This window comes from Salvia splendens, chromosome 5 (genome assembly GCF_004379255.2).
Source record: "Salvia splendens isolate huo1 chromosome 5, SspV2, whole genome shotgun sequence".
Classification (NCBI taxonomy): domain Eukaryota; kingdom Viridiplantae; phylum Streptophyta; class Magnoliopsida; order Lamiales; family Lamiaceae; genus Salvia; species Salvia splendens.
In genome coordinates, this window is record NC_056036.1 from 32,535,405 (window position 1) to 32,542,574 (window position 7,170).

At 36.2% G+C, this 7,170-nt stretch overlaps 1 long non-coding RNA gene across 2 annotated transcripts; it reads left to right on the plus strand.

Moving 5' to 3' along the window:
- Nucleotides 1-1,346: 1,346 nt before the first annotated feature.
- On the plus strand, nucleotides 1,347-3,160 carry LOC121802836. 2 transcript variants are annotated; one of them, XR_006050855.1, is made up of 5 exons: nucleotides 1,347-1,411; nucleotides 1,542-1,627; nucleotides 2,167-2,240; nucleotides 2,634-2,797; nucleotides 2,891-3,160. It is a non-coding gene; the product is annotated as an uncharacterized LOC121802836 (long non-coding RNA). The 2 variants fall into 2 exon arrangements; XR_006050854.1 differs by lacking the exon at nucleotides 1,347-1,411 and having other exon boundaries at nucleotides 1,490-1,627.
- The last annotated feature ends 4,010 nt before the right edge of the window (nucleotides 3,161-7,170 follow it).

Here is a 7,170-nt window from a genome sequence, read left to right on the forward strand (position 1 = left end):
GATAGGGTAGTTTCTCCCGTTCAATTTGAACGCAACAGTAACGTTTTTGATGTCCCTCAACTTTGTTGATGCTTTCGGATTCGTTTTCGTATCCTTCTCGTCGTCTGACATTGTTTCTGATGTAGGATTTGATTTATGTGGTTGATTTTGGCTATGGGTCGAGAATTTGGTATGGTATGGCTATGATGATATTGTTCTTAACCAAGACTAAACCTGCTCTGAGGCCATGATTAAAGTAGTATATGTATGAAGGAAGCGTATTATTTCTTGATGATTTTATTATACACATTACACCAATATATAATATTAGGAATCTCTATACATGGTAAACCTAATTAGCTTAATTACATGATTGCAATCTTCTATCTTTGGTAAGAGAATGATTCTCGAGTATCCTCTGTCTGATATTACGCAATCTTCTCCAACACAATATAAATTGGTCGAAATCTAATTCAGTATTTGAAATTTAAGATTTAATTCGTATTTAAAATTTAAGAATTAATTCTTCTATCACCATATGGCTTTTGGATTATGGTTTGCATTAAACTTAGGTGTTTATTTAAAGAGAAAATGAAGTAATAACATAAATTGGTCGAATTTTAATTCAGCATTTGAAATTTTAGATTTAATTATTCTATCACCTCATAATTTATAAATAAGATAGTCATATGTATTTAGAGGATATATAACTAAATCAAATAATAAAATTTTGAATACTTATTATCAAAATACATTAATACGGTTACATGGATTAAATAATAGTAAAATTTTGAATACTTGTTATCAAAATATATTAATAGTTAGATGCCAAGGTTGATGTTGGTAAAAAAGATTGAATTTTCAAAAGTTTCATGATAATAGAGGTTAATAACCCTAGTTAAAAAGGAGAAAGATAATTAAGAGAAATGTAAATTTATAGATCGGAAACAACAACGTATCTCACTTCGTATGCAAAACGCGTTTTACCCATAACTTAAAAAGAAGTCTTCCATTTTTGGAAGTCTGATTCTTATTTTCAAGAATAAAGATTTAAATCACAAATTTTCATAATTATAGTCAATTTCAATAGATTTAACAATAAAATATTAAATCATAAAATTTCAAATTATGTCTCTGTTTATAAAACACTTTTCTTACTCAAAATATATTTGTTTTAGTATTAAATACAAAAAATTTAGAAAAAAAGTTATTTTAATAAAATGAGATACAGTACAATGAACAATTAATTTTTTTTAAAAGATACTAATATTCCACAATTTAACCATCTTAGCGGATAAAGATTCTTTAAAAAATTGCAAAAATTGATGGAAGTAAGATTTCACAACATTCTTAATCAGCAAGATCGAATAGAAATTTAGAACAAATAAGAGCAGCTGATTTCAGACGGCCGCAATTCTTTTATCAAGACGAGGTGAGAAGTAGGGCCCAATTTTTCTGACTTTCCCCCTTTCGGACCCCTCCCACATATATAAAAACGTCTCCTTTTTCTTTTCTCTTTTTAATTTGTTCGGTTACATTTTACTTCACTGTTTTTACTTCAGTGTGTGAGGTGGAGGAATGCAGGCTTTGGAGTGAGAAACCAAGAGAGAGAGAAGGGGAAATTCATGAATCCATTTAATCCTCAGAGGTTGCTAGCTCCCTTTTTGCTGTAGCATTTCTTCAATTGCTTGTTTTACTTCAAGAACCCATTTTTTGGGGCTCCTTGTTTTGATTTTGTTTTTCCATGTCAATTTATTGTTCTTGATTGGGTATGAATACTGATCTGTGAATTATGTGAGCAAGATCCTGTCTTTTTTGTTTGTTTTTGGTGCTTGTTAATGGTGGAAGTCAATCTAACTTATGAAGCCCTTTTAGGAAATGATTGATTAATTCAGTGAATAAATTACATTATCTTTGTTGTAAGTATAATATGTGCCTGTTTATATTGAGATATTACTTGTTTCTTTGATAATATGTGTTGCATTCTTCAAACTACTATCTTTTTTGTGTATAGAAATCAGTTGGTATGAGTTGATATTTTTTGTTTCTTTTAGCTTTGAACAAAGATCCTTGGGTCAACTACATGTCTTTAAATAATAATTTGGACAGCTTGACCCATTCTTCTGTATTTCTTTATTTCAAGATTGATTTCTCATGTTTAACAAGCTCGTTTCCGTTGATTTTAAGGGAAGCTGAAGATACTGTTACCTAATTGCGCTGGCTATGTGTAATCACTGAGGTATTTTGCATTTGTGCTTGAGGTAAATTCGTTATCTTTTACACTTGAGATGATTTCTTTCATGTTTAGGGTTATATAGGTTTTTATCATTAGTCTTGACCTTTAATTCTAAAAACTTGAAGAGGCTTGGTTGGACTATGCCGGAGGTGTATAACTGAAATAGATTTGGTGTATTTTTTTCATTCATCTTTATGGTAATATGTTGTTCTAGCTTGGTTTTTATAATGAGCTATTGATGTTTAATTCTAATAAACTCGAAGAGATTCGATTGGACTAGGCTGGTGGTGTATGAAATGAAAGAGATTAGGCGTATTGTTTTCACCCCCTGTGAATTCTTGGACTGATTTTGTTGTCCTTTCTTGAAATGCCATGTTTTTTTTTCTGAACTTGATTCTTGAAGTACAAATTAATTTAGGGGACCTAAAAAACCGATTCAAATATGTCATTCCATGATGGCTGGACAACGAGGTCTTTAATCATTATTTGGCTGGTATGACGCCGGCTGAATTTGCTGAACATCTCAAGGATAGTTGCCCGGAATTTGGCGATCTAAATGTTCAAGAGCTTCTCTTAGTGCAGGTAGATTGAATGTTTGAAGACTGCTTTCTTGATAGCTGAGGATAAGCTCTTTATCTAAGAAACTTACTGACATTTACATGTCCAAAACTACAGGAAAGTGCCTTCCAATTCATTCAGAACAAAAACCAGAACAAGGACACGGCCTCCAGCTATGGCGAAACTAGTGATGAAAATTTGGTTTTGGAACATGAGAATGAACTACCTCATGGAGGAAGTATCGAGCACCAATTAGCTCTTGATGAAGCCTTAGCAAGAGTGATGTGTGTATTTTGAGTTCAATTATCAAGTGTATAATCACACGAGTTCAATTTATTAACTCTAATATTACAACAACACTGCAAGAATACAGTGTCGATTGCAATATTTCGAGTGTCGATCCACAGAGAAGGTAAAGTTTATTTAACTCCAACACAAGTAAAAAACATGATAAAATGGATTTTGATTGAAAGGTTTTGACTTCTATAAGCTAAAGATAAAAAAGCTACAAGTTAATTAACGAAGAATGAAAAAAGATGTCAGTCCAAGTTGGTCGTTAGACTTGAATCATTCTACCTACATCAACAACACATATTTTGGGATTAATTAATCAACCTAATCGCGTGCACTGAACATGTTTGCGACGTAAAATTCACAGTCAGCTGAACACTTGTTCCATGAATTAATTTTCAAAGATATTAAATTCCTGCGGAAGCGCGGGAATAAAAGATCATCTACTATGCAAACTTACCTAATCCGTTGTCAAATTATTATCTGAACAATTCTAATTTAACAACACATCAATTGATTAGTCCATTCAAGTCTATGTTAAAGAGACAATAAACAAGGATTACACATCTATAACGATAGAGGCCTCTAAAGTGATAGAAACTAACATCAAACACATCAACGACGTCAAAACGTGAATTAAGAATTATAGATAGATTCGAACAAGTCTACATCACAACTTGGAGCAACAATGAGAGTTTAGCCTAAACACATGGTAAATATATGTCACGACCCAATTCTCGTTAAGGATAACAAGAATGGGTAATTCACGACTAATGGGAGATTAAAGAAGCGGGGATAGAAAATGGGGTAGAATCTGAAGAACTTGCCGAAGGCCAAATGTGATATTACCAAAATAACAGTCAAGTACTTGATACAATCTCAAATAGAATGATTTGACATGTTAACTGAATCAGAGTTCAATGATGAGACATTACTATTCTCATTCAACAAAACACAGCGGAATAGGTCCCTACTGAACGACTTCGTGTATAAAGACACGAATCGTCGAGAAATCCACATGCTTATTTAATAGCATCGACTCCGATCAATCTTTTCTCCAACTTGACGTTCAACCTGCACGTTTATAAATACATGCAGGGCTGAGTACAGGAGTACTCAGTGGACACATGCCGAAAACAAAACATACAATATAAGTTGTCACCCATCAACAGTATCACACGGGGGTTTTCTTAAAAGGCCCGAGCATACTAAATTCTTTTGTGATCTTAAAAGTCCGACTGATCAGTCTAAGTTCTTGTGTATCCTGCCATGTCTGAGAAACTAGTGTGCCGTGAAGGTGGCCACCCTCAACGAACACCCTCGCCGGCCAACCTCTCTAGGATGGCTCACGGCTCTTGTGCACTTTATTCCTAATAGGGTTTGCGGTCCTATTGGGAACCGAATTCGTTACTAAACTTTTGGCATCGCCAAACTCTCGGCATATAGCCTTATCAGACAGGTCTCAAAAACAAATATTTTATGGCATGACAACAACTTTAAAAGAGATGATCACATTTTCATTTTTCAGAAAAGATATTTCATAACTTCAAAACATTTGTTTTATATCCACACTATAGTGCTGGATATTAAAAGAAAGCCCACCTCGTGTGCTTGTCTTCACTTAAATTCCTCGTTAGGCCTCACTTGCCCTTGAATACTTTCTCCCTTGAAACTGAATAGCGTAACACGCTAATTAATACTTGAACTGTTTTTCTGAAAAAGAATGCATGCATCCTACAGAATAGCATCTATCTCTTAGTCTCGGCTTATAGGATTTTTCCTTAAATCCTAACTCGGCTTTACTGCTCTGCAGCACTTAATCATTTTCTTTACTTCATTTGGAGAAATTCTATTTTCTCAATAAAATACGGATTCTCAAAATCCCTCCTTAAATTCCTTTTTCTTCGGATTTTTCTTAAGTCTTCTTAAGGCCGCCCATGGCGTCGCGGGGCGACGCCGGTCGGCTTTCGCGTCTCCGCTTATATTTTTCCATCTCAATTTATACGGAAATTAATTTAATTAAGCTCCAAGCTTAATTACTTAAATTAATTTCTTTCCAAATATTAATCTCCAAGTCCACTAATTTCTTCCATTTAAACTCCAGGCCCAAGTCCCCTTAATTAATTTAAAGTGGCCCAACTCCAATTAAATCTAGTGGCCCAACTTAATTAATTCAATGGCCCAATTCAATAAATTAAATGGCCCAATTCAATTAATGAGCCCAAGTAGAAAAAATACTCCCTTCCTATCTGTCGGCCTCCCTCTCTAATTCATTTCTTCTAAATCCAATTAAGAATGGAAGAGGGCAGCGCCTTCTTCTTCTCCACGATTCCTCTTCCCCCAAATCAAATTTCTCTCCCAAATCCCTAATTTGAAAGAAACGAAAGAGAAGCAACGCCTCAACCGTTCCCTTCTCTTCTGTCTCTCTCCCTCCCGGCGGATTCACGCTCGGAGTGAGCTCTCTGGTGCGGAATCGGGGTCGTCGATGAACTGAACAACGACTGGAATTGCACCTACTTGTATGGAACCTTGAGCAGGAGAATAAAATGGAGAAGAAGGAGTAAATTGCATTAATTTCTATCAATGAGCTTACAAAATGAGAAGAGTTCATCTTATATAGACGAACTCACGTAACTAACTCTCACTTAACCGTAACTAACAAGCGGTTATGAATCTAACTAACTGAGCTAACTCTTCTTTACTGCCACGTGCCGTCCACTTCTATGATTCCTTCGCATGCATCCACCCATGCTTACGTGTCATGATCGTTTCCATGCACCAAATCTCCCCCCTTCAAATAACCTTGTCCTCAAGGTTGAAAATGTGGATAGCGTTCCTGTATATCATGAAGAAATTCCCACGTAGCATCCTCCAGAAATGAATTTGCCCAATGAATTAAACCTTGCGTTGCCGGTTTGTTGCCGCGTTTCACCAAACGTCGGTCAAGGATTTGGACTTGTTCCAAAAAAGTCGAGTTTCCTACCTCCGGCAAGGTACCGTGCAATTGAGACAAAGGTCCCAACTTTTTCTTCAACTGAGATACATGAAAAACAGGGTGTATTTTGAGCTGGTTGGTAAAGATAGTTTGTATGCTACTTCTCCAAATTTGTCGATGATCTTGAAAGGACCGAAGTATCTGGGGCTTAATTTGTGAAATTGTCTGTCACGGAGTGTATTCTGACGGTATGGTTGTAATTTTAAGTACACCCAATCTCCCAAGGCAAACTTGCGATCAGACCTATGCTTGTCATGCTGCTGTTTCATTCTTTTCTGAGCTCGTTCCAGATGGTGTTTAAGGACTTCTAGCATTGCTTCTATAGCCATTAAGCTCTCGTTAACATCATGAACTGAAGAATCTCCTCTGAAGTAGGGAATGTGGATAGGTGGGGGTAACCATATAGTGCCTCAAAAGGTGTAGTTTGTATGGCCGAATGGAAGAAAGTGTTGTACCAAAACTCCGCTAAGCTCAACCATCTACTCCAATCGGTTGGTTGATCACCACACATGCAACGAAGATAAGTTTCAAGGCAACGATTAACCACCTCCGTTTGTCCATCCGATTGAGGGTGATAGGCCGTTGACATATGTAATTCTACTCCTTGAAGTTTGAAGAAATCGGACCAGAATTTGCTCATGAAGACCTTATCCCGATCACTGATGAGAATACTCGGCAACCCATGAAGTTTGAAGACGTGATCTAAGAAAGCTTGAGCCACTGACATAGCTGAATAAGGGTGTGTGAGTGACATAAAATGAGCATACTTGGTGAGGCGATCCACCACTACTAAAATGGTAGACTTTCCATGAGAATTTGGAAGACCTTCGATAAACTCCAAACTAATCTGGAACCACGCATCTTCGGGTATTGGGAGAGGTTGTAGCAGCCCCGGAGAAGCACTATTATCATATTTATAATGTTGGCATATGTCGCATTCTCGAATGTAATTCCGAATTTGCTTCTCCATATTTACCCAATAGAACAATGAAGAGAGTCTTTTGTAGGTAGCCAAGACTCCAGAATGACCCCCTGTACTTGAGGTATGGAAGAGCTGAATTATCTTGAGTCTCAAATTCTGATCATCTCCAACCACTAGTCGGCCTTTCCT